Genomic DNA, 12,338 nt, shown 5'->3' with positions numbered 1-12,338 from the left:
TCTGGGTCTGTGTTAGGTTCCACACAACCCAAACCTGATCACCATGGCCTAAACAAGTAAAGCCTTCCATCTTCTCAGACGTGTCCAGGGTGCTACCAGGAACCCAGATGCTCACTGATGTCACATGGTCAGAACAGGAGCTCCTTGACCCCCTGTTCAAGCAGAGGGCTCTAAGAAGGCAGGGACTGTACTGGGCACCTTGCTGTTCCAAACGAAGCCACTTTCTAAGTCCATTAGTCACTTTTCTGTTGCTGTGATGAAAAACCATGATCAAGGCATCTTATACAAGGAGGGGTTTATCTTGGGCCTGGGGTCCAAGGAGAAAAGAGCCCACGATGATGGAGGCAGCAGGCAGCAGGGGATGGAACAACACTTGAGAACTCACATCTCGAACTGAAAACAGAGGCAGAGAGTGCAATAAACATGACATGCGGCCTTTGAAGCCTCAGAGCCCAACCCCAGACACACCTCCTTCAACAAGTCCAGGCCTTTTAATCCTTTCCAAACAGCTCCATCAACTGGAGACCGTGTATTTTAACACGTGAGCCTGTGGGAACAATCTCATTGAAACCATCACGCTGAGGGAGTGAATGCTGGGTATAGAGCTGACAGTGAATGCCCTCTCCAGCATGCGTGCAAGCAGGTAAAACACGAGAAAGGAGACAGCCACAAGATGAAACAGAGATGAAGGATTCCCTCCCCTGGTGAAGAAAAAGAAACGTCTTAAGAACTGTTAACATATCTTGTCTATATTTCAGGTATAAATTCTGTGTTTTCATCAGAATATACTCATTTTACTAAGAAATAATTTTTTCTTGTTTCTCTGTGGAGCCCTGGCTGTCCTGGAACTCATTCTGTAGACCAGACTGGCCTTGAGCTCATGGAGATCTGCCTGCTTCTGCCTCCTGAGTAGTGGGTTCAAAGGAGTGTACCACCATGCCTAGCTGAAATAAAAGGAATCATTAAGCAAAAAAAGATATATAGAAACCTAGAGACATCTGTCTACTGTCATTAAAGGTTATGTATCCTAAGGTAAGATTTTTCCAGGTGCTCATTTCATCAGTGGATCCACTCCAGATGTTATAAGGAAGCGTGGAGGGGGCAATGTGTTTTAGTTCCCTCTCTGCTGCTGTGATGAAACTCTCAGACCAAAAGCAACTTAGGGAAGGGAAGGGAAGGGAAGGGAAGGGAAGGGAAGGGAAGGGAAGGGAAGGGAAGGGAAGGGAAGGGAAGGGAAGGGCCTATTCAGCTTGTACTTCTAAGTCACAGTCCATCACTGATGGGCATGAGAGCAGAGATGCAAGGAGGGAACCCTAAGGCAAGAGTCATAGAGAAGCTGTTGCGACCTCTTCTCAGGCTGGAGTTTACTTAGCATCCTTACACAGCTCAACATTATCTGCCCAGGGAATGGTTCCACCCATAGTGGGCTAGGCCTCTTCTGTCAATTAACCATCAACACAATCCCTGATAAACAAACATAATAAGGACAATTATTCAAGTGAGACCCCCTTTTCAGGTGATTCTAAACTGTGTCAGATTGATAGTTAACACTAACTAGGCCACGGTGGGATCTCAGACACTGCAAGCTAACTTTTAAATGTGACTTTTGGGTGTCTCAAAGTTTCTATTGCTATGACCAAAAACAACTTGGGGAGGAAAGGGTTTATTTTGCTTATGCTTCCAGTTAATAGTTGACTGGGGGAAGTCAGGCCAGGAACTCAAGCAGGGCAGGAACCTAAAGGCAGAGGCTGATGCAGAGGCCATGGAGGGATGCTGCTTCCTGGCTTGCTCTCAGTTCGGCCTGCTTTCTTACAGTACCCAGGACCACCAGCTCAGGCGTGGCACCACCCACGGTGAACTGGACCCTCCCACACCCATCTTCAATAAATAATGATTTTTAAATGCACTGTGAACTTTCCCACAGGCCATTCTGGTGAGGATCCCTCTTCCAAAATTACTCCAGCCTGTATCAGGTTGACTTAAAACCAGCCAGCACATGAGGTTTGCAACAACAGAGACAGTCTAAAGAGCTCAGGGGAAGTGATTACAAATACAAGAGCAAACCCAATTAATAGCCTTGCCCTCAGGATAATACATTTCCCACAGACAGATAGTTATCTGGTGTCTCTGTGGCACCCAGGCAGAAAAGAACACCAAAGGGGCAATGCTTGCCATCGCCGTGGGAAACCTGGACACTGGGAATGAACTTCTCTTGGTGGAGTTCTAGAAAAATTGTTGCTCCCTCTGCCAAGAGAAATCTCTAACAGTTCTGGCAAGAATGAAGATATTCTGAAGAAATCACTTGTGCCCTCTCGTTGACTCTCAGACTACGGAAGCCACAGGCGCCAGGACACTGGAATTTCCCTGGGAGTTTCTTGCTGACAGAAGGAAAAGAATGAAGTCTGTTGCCAGCCAGAGGGGGACCTGGTCTCCAGAAAGAGACTTCATACAGTCCTCATACCCTGTCAGGCCACAGCATGGGCAAGACTGGAGCCCAGGTGACATTTATTGGTGGGGCCACACTCTAACTGGGACTGCTTAGCTATGAATACAGCTTTGCTCTCGATTGAAACCTAAACCCATGCTGGGACACCAAAGATGGACTTAGGGACTACTGAACATGTAGCTGCACTGAAAAACTCCTTTTTCTGCCTTTTCACTATTACTTTTTTGTTTAATTGACTTGTTGAAGAGGGTGGACAATCCTAGCTTGTAGGGCTGCGAGAGCCCAGGCTTTGACCATGACAACTCCAGTAACAAATCACTGTGACTCCCACAATTATAGCTGCCCTTAAAGACTGAAGCTGTGAGAATTTTCCTAGTGACAGTTCCTGCCAAAGCAACTACAGATAACCATTAACGCACATTGGGAAACTCTTGATGCAATATATAGAAATGTTTAATTTTTTTCAACATTAGGGCCCTATTCTCTGCCTTAATCAATAACTCCGACTCCTTACTAGATGGCTTGGTGGGAATGTCCTAAAGGCAAAGCATTTCTGCTAGCCCCAGCTTGGCAATCAGCCTATACGTGGTCTAATAATGAAACGTAACCAGAGTCCTCAGCTGAGCCGCTCTAGACAGATGCTGGAACATGTGGCTTTCTAGGACATTTACAAACAATAACAGATGGAAGAACATTGGTACACGAGCCCTGTCAAAGATGTGTCTTGTGATATTTCCTGATGTGTCTCAGGATAGACAGAGGAGCGACTCCACGAAGACCCAAAGAACTGAAGGAGTTTTCTTCTAGAATAAAGCCTGTTTCTCCTGAGTCTCCACAGTCTCAATAACATCTTAAAGGCAAGAATACTTATCTTTGCAAACTGTTAAAAGATTGAACAGTTCTCCTCAAACCAGGCAAAAGAATGCCTTAGCTCCCAGTGTGCAAACATAAGCCCTATTTATTAATCTATCCATAGTTGTAATCTTACTTTATGTTTTGTTTTTACATCATTACTTTGTTCTTTTGGCATGTTGGTATAAAATATATCCTATGGGCTGGGTGGTGGTGCCTTTAATCCCAGTACCCGGGAGGCAGAGGTAGGTGGATCTCTGTGAGTTCAAGGTCAACCTGGTCTACAGATCGAGTTCCAGGATAGCCAAGGCTACACAGAGCCCTGGGTCCTTCTTAGAATTGTTTTGTTTTTACCACAGTGTCAGTATATCTCCATCTATATGTTCTTTACAGCCCAAAGGATCTCATTCCAAAACTCAACAGTTAAAAGATGGGACAACTGTACTACAAGACTTGAGCCCTGGACAAGGGGGAGGGAACCTGCCTAATGTTCAAGGGAAAACTCTGTTCTTGTGTCCTGTGGAGACAGCAGTTCCAGAGCGAACTCACTGCGATGCAGGAGTTCCGGTCAATTCCTGCCCCATGGGATCCGGATCTTTCTCTACAACAGACAGATAGAGTGTTACGGTACCACTTGGGCAGAGACTGTGCCTCCCCACAGTGGAACCATTTATGGAAGACAGATCATCATCATTCTTCAGTTCCCCACAACCACAGAGCTCATGAAGGAACGGAAACAGGAGAGTACGGGGCAGAGGGTGGTCTAGGAGGCCTTTCTGCAAAGGATCCAGAATTACCACAGGGAAGAAACCAGCTGGCCAAAAGGAAAGCCCAAAAACTCCCTGCCTGAGGCTGACTAAATCCAGCCACTGGTCCTGGTGCAGAAACATCCAAGTGTTTGAAGGTGACCTATGAATCATTGCAGTACTAAAAGGCATATCCCTGAGACTTCAGATTCTGATGAGACCCTGTGATGACTAACATTATATTTCAAGCTTAAATGACTGTGCTTAAGAGACCCATAAAACAAAAATGCCCCGAACCTGTAAGCCCCACTTGCCCAAGGACAGATAACTTCCTAGAATGCTGGGGCTGTTGCTCTCATAACAAGCCACATGTTTTCACTTCTGTAAACAAGGTTGGTTGACCCCGCTGCCCAGGATGTGCTTGATCACATGTATGTGGGAGGGACTTAGGCAGGAAGTACGTCAGGATGTGTGCTTGCCCCTGGTTGGATGAGGGTGGGCTTTGCCTTTATAAGCACCAACGAACGTTAATTTGCAGCCATTCTCTGGGACATTGGATCTGGCCAGTGTCCATCTTTCTGGCCAATATTTAACAAATTTTTCTTCAATTTGACTCAAAAATTGCTTCAGTGGTCTTATGCTCCCCCACAGGGATTAGCAACATGCCATGTATGAAGCTACAGGAAGAACAGAGTTTACAGTAATGAACGGAAACCACCCCTAGATGGAGACATGCCCTTGTCTTCTCCCTCAAGAGGTCATCTGAGGTCCTGACTGAGATGTCTTTATTACATTCCTCCCCTCAAGGCTTAGGGATCTATGTGGGAAAAGAGGCTGAAAGACTTGGAAGAACCAGAGGCTGCGACAGCAGGCACAAGACCTGCACAAGCTCAACCAGACAAGTGCCAGCGTGGAGAAAGGGAAGCCCCATAAAATCCCATCCGTAACCAAGAAGCCGTTTGCAACTGATAGCTGCTGCAAGAGGAAAAAAATCAGTTTTCTCCAATGGAGTGTGATACTGGGTATACCAACCACTCCAGGACAGCAGGACAGGCCTCATGTTCAGTAGTTGGCCAATACAAAATGGACTCTCACACTCTGTCTCTGTGTGTGTGTGTGTGTGTGTGTGTGTGTGTGTGTATGTGTGTGTGTTGTGTGTGTGTGCGTTTTAAGACAGAAAGAATGTGAAATAGGAAAGGGAAGGATTTAAGGAAGGAGAAAGAATAAGATCAAAATACATTGTATGAAAAAATGTTTACTTAAAAAAATAAATAAAGGTAAAAGAGTTAGCCCAGTGGGGTAGGTTAATGACCTGGCTGTAGCTAGTCTTTTTCATCAGGACAGTTGGCTCCCCAGTAATGACATGGAGACTTATTAGTTATGAAAGCTCGTCTGATAGCTTAGGTTTGTTTCTAATTAGCCCTTATAATTTAATTTCCATTTCTTTCATTTACTTTCAGCCTTGTGTCTTTATTACCTCATCTCCATAGTGCCCATCCTGCTTGCTCTGTCCGTCCTGGTGTATCCTACTTCTTCTCATCATCCGTCCTCTGCCTGGAAATCCTGCCTAGCTATTGGCCGTTCAGCTTTTTATTAAACCAGTCAGAATGACACATCTTCACAGAACATTATTCCACAACTCCTAGGAAGATGGGTTCACCTGAATACAGTACTTTTCCTTCCCAGGATTCCCCACCTCCTAGTGCAGTCTCTACCATCCACCCTAAGGCTTGGCGGAGTTGCCTGCCTGGCTGAGTCCTGACTTGGAGGGTATAACTTTCCCGTTTTCTTCTCTGTTAGATGCTGGTCGGAGTCTGTTACACTCTGGGACTTGGGACTTGCTCCTGTCTCCACCATGTGACAGCCTGCCTGTAACTGACCTGCATGCTGGCTTGTCTCAAAGGCTTGGCTTCTTTTCCCTTCTGTCTTCATTTTCTTTAGACAGCTGCAAGAGTTAAGCCTGCCCTGGGGGTTTTTCTTTTGAAACTCTAATAAACTTCCCTCAAACATCTGTTTGAGTCCATTCTTAACATCTTTTAATAATAAGACTAAGATCCCCGAGAGGGAACCCAAATTTCCCTGCTATCAGATTGTGGCTCCACCAGGACATTCCAGCAAAGCTTTCCTGTTGCCTTTTAATTCTTTAATCTACAGAGAAAACGAACCTGTTCCTTCACCCCTAGATGGCATCAAAAGCATGTGCAGAAAACCCTGTGTTGTGCAAATGCCCCCAAAGTCTCTGCTTTATGACATAAGGGTCACAATTCTTCATGTAGCAGAGTTCAGTGAATTACTGAACCCTCCTTTGGTCAAGTCTGCTTCCCCCTTGGAAGTGTATCTTTTCTTTCTTTCTTTTTTTAATTTGTTGAGACAGGGTTTCTCTGTGCAACAGTCCTGGTTGTCCTGGAATTTGCTTTGTAAACCAGGCTGGTCTTGAACTCCCAGAGATCCACCTGCTTCTGCCTTCCAAATGCTGGGGTTAAAGGCGTGACCCGCCATCACCCAACTTTGGAAGAACCTCTTCTGCTGCAACTGTGTGTCTCTGTTTGTTCAGTTCCTTGTTTTCCTTGTTCAAAAACATGAAAGCCATTTGGGGGTGCCCACTGGACCCCAACAGCAACATTAGTAGAATACTTCTAGAAGTATTAAGGTTTGGATGAGGTGGGCATGGATTTCTGAAGATAATGTACTGGCTAATTTCATGTAAACTTGACACAACGTAGAGTCGTCTGAAAAGAGGGAAGCTCAAGAAACGCCTCTATAAAACCCAGCTGTAGGGCATTGTCTTAATTAGTGATTGATGGGGAGGGCCCATCAATCCCTGGTTTGGTGGTTCTGGGTCCTATATTAGGCAGCTAACTGAGCAAGCCACGTTGAGCAAGCCAGTAAGCAGCACACCTCCATGGTCTCTACATCCGCTCCTGCCTCCAGGTTCCTGTGCTGTCTGAGCCCCTGCCCTGACTTGTTTCAGTGATGAACTGTGTGCTGGCTGGTTTTGTGTGTCAACGTGACACAAGCTAGAGTCATCAGAGAGGAAGGAGCCTCAGCTGAGAAAACACCTCCCTGAGACCCAACTGTAAGGCATTTTTCTCAATTAGTGGTCAATGGAGGAGGGCCCAGCTCATTGTGGATGGTACCACCCCTGGGCTCCTGTTCCTGGGTCTTACAAGATAGCAGACTGAGCGAACCATGAGGAGCAAGCCAGTGAGCAGCACCCCTTCATGGCCTCTGCATTAGTTCCTGCCTCCAGGTTCCTGCCCTGTCTGAGTTCCTGTCATGACTGCCTTCAGTGACAGACAGCAATGTGGAAGCATAAGTCAAATAAACCCTTTCCTTCCCAAGCTGCTTTGATTACAGTGTTTCAGTGTGGCAACCCTAACCCTAACTAAGACAACTAAGTGGTTTATAGAAAATGCCATTCGCAGTCGGGTGGTGGTGGCACATGCCTTTAATGTCAGCATTTGGGAGGCAGAAGCAGGTGGATCTCTGTGAGTTTGAGGCCAGCCTGGTCTACAGAGTGAGTTCCAGGACAGCCTCCAAAGCCACAGAGAAACCCTGTCAAAAAAAAAAAAAGAAAGAAAGAAAGGAAATGCCATTCGCAGACAGACAGAGGGCAATAGTAAGGAAGCTGAGAAGTCAGGCCCTAGCACTAGAGACAGGCAACATGGTGGGGTTTCTGAAGGGAATCAGACTCCACTTTTCTCCCATCTTTAGAGGATGAGGGGAAGGTTACAGCAGGAGCCTGCAGCCAGGCCACAGAGAAACCCTGTCTCAAACAAACAAAAGAGTTTTATTCTGTGTGTGTGTCTGTGTGTGTGTGAGCCTGAGTATATGTTTGTTCACCACATGCATCCATGTGCCTGTAGAAGCCAGAAAAAAAAATGCATCAGATTGCCTGTGGCGGGAGTTACAGGTGTTGTGAGCCACCATCTGGATGCTAGAAACCAAACCTAGGTCCTCCGCAAGGGCCGCAAGTGTTCTTAACTGATGAGCTATCTCTGCAACCCCAAGAGTCTCTTTCCTGTAACCTCTCTGTTAACAGCTGCTAGGGTCAGAGCCTGAGCCCTGGCTGCCCCAACAACTATGCTCAACTAGACAATAGTGGAATGTGGTCCCTTATTTTAGTCACTCCTTCCCGTCTCAGGCCCAGTGTTTCCTACAAAGTCTTCTGAAAAGTCGTTGGAACTGGTGAGATGTTGGGGGAAGTCCTGTGCATTTGTCAATAAATCACTTTTTGGCCAATAGGGAATCTAGATAGGAGGGACTAGGAATCCAGAAGGACTCTGGGTAAGAGAAACACAAGGGGGCAAGATGTAACCGCCATGGGGGTAGGAAGCCCGGAACTATTCTCCGGTAAGAAACATACTTAGATTAACAATTATGGGGTAATTACTTAAGTCAGAGCTAGACAGTAAGAAACAAGCAAGGCCAACAGCTTCATAATTAATATAGCCTCCTGTGTGTTTATTTGGGACTGATGCGGCTCTGGAACCAGGCTGGCGGGAAGGCTTCTCTCAAGGAAAAAGCTTCTCTTTACAGAGTGAGATCCCTTTCAGGATACACACTCTTTCTCCAGCTGGCACCAGGCTTCAGGCTTTCCCTTCCTCCAGAATAGCAGCCCCTTGACAGTCATCCAGCAGCCCTGGGAAGAGCACACATGTCTTTCTTTAGACATTTTGACTGGGTACTGTGGTGTTTTGAATGAGAAATGGCCCCCCAGTCTCATTGAACATGAGGTCCCTGGTTGGTGGAGTTGTTTGGGGAGGTTTAGGAGGTGCAGTCTTACTGGAGGAAACGTGTCCCTGGGGGTGGGCTTTGAAGGTTTAAATTCTCCTACCGCTTCAGCTCACTGCTTTCAGCTTCCTGCTTGGTTCCAGATGTGAGCCCCCAAAGACCTGCTCCTGCTGTTGCGCCTGCTTCTTGTTGCCATGCCTCCTCCTGCCACCATGGACTCCAAATCCCTCTGGAACCATAAAGCACAATAAACTCTCTCTCCCTTGAGTTGCTTTGGGACTGATAGTGTTCCTTTGGGAAGGATTGGCATAAACCATTCCATTTTGACTATGACAATTCCTACCTTTATCTTGGAACCATTTTCTCAGAAGACAATCTGATAAATCATCTCCAAGTTTGGCATTGATTGTCCCTCATCACTAGGTAACTGATTTTTTTTTCGGAGAAGCCATTGTCAAAAGTTCCTTTTTGCTAGCCAAATTTAAGCAACATGAGAGGTCTAGAGAGAAAGATGATCAGGCTAAGTCTACCGCTATTCCCAGTTCTTTGTGCATCAGGCAGAGCTCTTCATTTCCAGCTCCATTTTTGCGCCTTTGCAGTCTGGAAGCCTTTCCTTATCTTTCTCTTTAAAGGTCAGCTCTAAGTTCAGCCTCCTGTGGTGTCTGTTAAATGGACTAATTTCATAATTGAAAGTGGTGAGGTTTCTGCTTCTGCTTCTTCTCTTCCTGTTCCTCTTCCCCCTTCTTCCTCCTTCCTTTTCTTCTTTGGTAGTAGAATATCAACAGATTAAGAGCTATAAAAATTTTTCAAAGAAAACACAATAAAACCAACAAGAGCAGATTGGCAACTGACAAGACAAAATGTTTTAGTTATTTCCACTGTCTACACCATGACAGTAGGACTTCCCATGTGATTCGTGTTTACTCCCTTTTATAAAGAGTGGCTCTGCTTAGAATGCCTGAGTCATGCTACTGCCCAGAAGTGAGGCTTGTACCGGGATCACACAGGTATCAAAGAGGTTAGTATTACAATTTTATGACTCCAGCCTGGTAAAGCATCTTGCATCCTCACTGCAGAACACTGTTCTCACTTCAAAGGGAGTAAGAGATAGTTTATCCTGGATCCAACAATGAGTGGCCACAGCCAGGATAGGGAAGTTCACAACTCCAGTTCCAGGTATCTGATGTCCTCTTCTGGCTCCCCAATGCTGCCACACACATGGTGCACATAAACTCATGCAGGGCACACATAATGAAGATATCATACAGGAAATCATATAAACAACATTGAAGCGATAGCTAACCTAATTACATATTAATTCCATAAGATTTGTTTCTAAAAGCCTCTTGTAACTATGTAAAACTTTCATAACTCATCTATATTTTAAGAAGTAATCCATAGATTGTTAGAAAGTGTTATGTTCAAAGTAAAAAATTGTATATATGCTGTTGGAACCCTTTAAATTATCTGGTTTTCCTTCTTAAAACTTTGGCCTAGGATAAGGGAAGATAATACAATTAGGTGTTTTGAGTTTAAGAATTCTGACATTATGCTTCAATAATGACAATCATAGGTATTTTCTAATTATTTACATAAATTTATATCTATAGTACAATTATAGATGTCATTAATAAATGTATGCATTATATAGCCATTAAAATTATCATCCTAGCTGGGCGGTGGTGGCGCACGCCTTTAATCCCAGCACTCGGGAGGCAGAGGCAGGCAGATCTCTGTGAGTTCGAGGCTGGGCTGGACCGATAGCCTCCAAAACAATACAGAGAAACCCTGTCTCGAAAAACCAAAAAAAAAAAATTATCATCCCACTAAAGTTTTAAGTTTTTTTTCTCTAAATTGCTTTTGGTTTTTGACTACTTTTGTCATATAAAGAATTACATGTGTTTGCATTAAAAAAAATATGAGAACCAGAAAAAAGTTTCCGACATTTCTCTATCATGTTGCATATAAGACTTCTTGAAAGTCATAAATAAAGGCATTTTAAAAAATACATAGGTGGGAACATGAGTTCGGCACGATACAGCAAAGCAGTGCACAGTAGCGCATTATTTGTCTGTTTAAAGACATGTGTAGTATTATATTACATATATCATAAGTACATTTTCTGCTATGAATCCATCAGGTAGGACGCCACCAGGAACTAGAACCCATGCCCTTTTCCAGTGTTCTGGAGCAATAGAAGCCTCAACCCGGAAAAACAGAAACAGAAACATGCCTGCCGACAGGGACCTATAGGAACTACATCTCCCAGAAGCCTCTTGGCAGGGACTGGATATCCCAGAAAGCTTCGCGCCCCCTTTCCCCAACCACGCCTACTTGAGGATTGCGTTTGGTGAAAAGCCGAATCCAGAGCTTTAAGTAGGGAGGCTCCTCTGGGGCCTTCGGGGTGTTGACCTCTACGGGTCGGTTGTGACTCGCAGAAAGCCAGGCTTTGTTAGGATGGCCTGACGCGGCTCTACCGGTTGGTTCCGTATTCCTGTTGGTCTCCAGGCGTCTCCAGAAGACGACCTGTGGATGCATGGTTCCTGCGCCTCCTTACCCCCAGCCAGGCTCCCTCTTAAAAGATGTGACAATCTCGAACCTCCGGGCACAATCCGTAAACTGTCACCTGTGAATTCCACAGTTCTCTGGAAGCTTCCGCTGTGGCTGCAGGCTGTAGGAACAAGTGTGAACAGTAGCGACAGGGATTGTGCGTGGCTCCTGACCACGTTTTCCTGTGGGAGATAGTTTTCCAGTGGCCCTGCCCCGACAGCAATTACGGTGAATACCTGGATTATGAAGGTCCTTGGTCTCCTTGCTAAGACCCTCCACTAGGTGTCATTTCTCAAACTCCAACCTATGTGGGCCCCCAGAATAGTTTCTTGCCCCCGCCCCCTTTTCGTTGTATGTATTCTTGTCTCACATAATACTCGGAGACCACATCCTCCCCTCCCTCCACTCTTCTCAGCCCCGCCCTCACTCCCCCATCCCCAGATCCTCTGTGCCTCCCTTTCCCTTCAGAAAGGAGTAGGCCTCCTAGTGATACCAATCTAACTGGGCAAACACGATGTGATAAGACTAGGCACAAACCCTATATCAAGGCTGGATGAGGCAGCCCCTGGGAAGGGGACATAGAGTAGATTTTGCATGTGGACCTGGGGTGGGAACAGGGGGGCTGGGGGGGGCGAGAGATGGAAGGAGAGAGTACTGGAAGAGATGACTAGAATGGGGGGAGGGGTATCTAGGGCATGGGTGATGTGGAAACAGTGCAGTGGAAACTTCCGGAATCTATGAGGGTGACTCTAATGAGGACTCCTAGTAATGGAGGACATGAAGCCTGAACCAGCCATCCTCTCTAACCAGACAAGGCTCCTAGTGGTGGGACTGGGGGATCAACCCACTACAATACCTGCCTACAGGACATGCTGGGGGCAATGAGGGCTCAGAGCTTTGTGGGAGTGGCCAGCCAATGACAGTCTAACTTAAGGTTCAAGCCGTGAGAGGGAGCCGGTGTCATAGCCCCTGTCCATGACTGTGTGGTGTTTATACAACCTGTAGTGTGT

The 12,338-nt window shown here is 45.9% G+C and overlaps 1 long non-coding RNA gene across 1 annotated transcript; it reads right to left on the bottom strand.

Annotated features, from left to right (window-relative positions):
- Positions 1-8,480: 8,480 nt before the first annotated feature.
- LOC121137663 lies at positions 8,481-10,571 on the bottom strand. Its single transcript, XR_005874962.1, has 2 exons — positions 8,882-10,571; positions 8,481-8,686 (listed from the first exon to the last, which is right to left on the bottom strand). It is a non-coding gene; the product is annotated as an uncharacterized LOC121137663 (long non-coding RNA).
- Positions 10,572-12,338: the final 1,767 nt, after the last annotated feature.

The sequence above is a fragment of the Mesocricetus auratus genome, unplaced genomic scaffold (genome assembly GCF_017639785.1).
Source record: "Mesocricetus auratus isolate SY011 unplaced genomic scaffold, BCM_Maur_2.0 Super-Scaffold_100691, whole genome shotgun sequence".
NCBI classification, from domain to species: Eukaryota; Metazoa; Chordata; class Mammalia; order Rodentia; family Cricetidae; genus Mesocricetus; species Mesocricetus auratus.
This window is presented reverse-complemented; position numbering and strand designations above follow the sequence as displayed.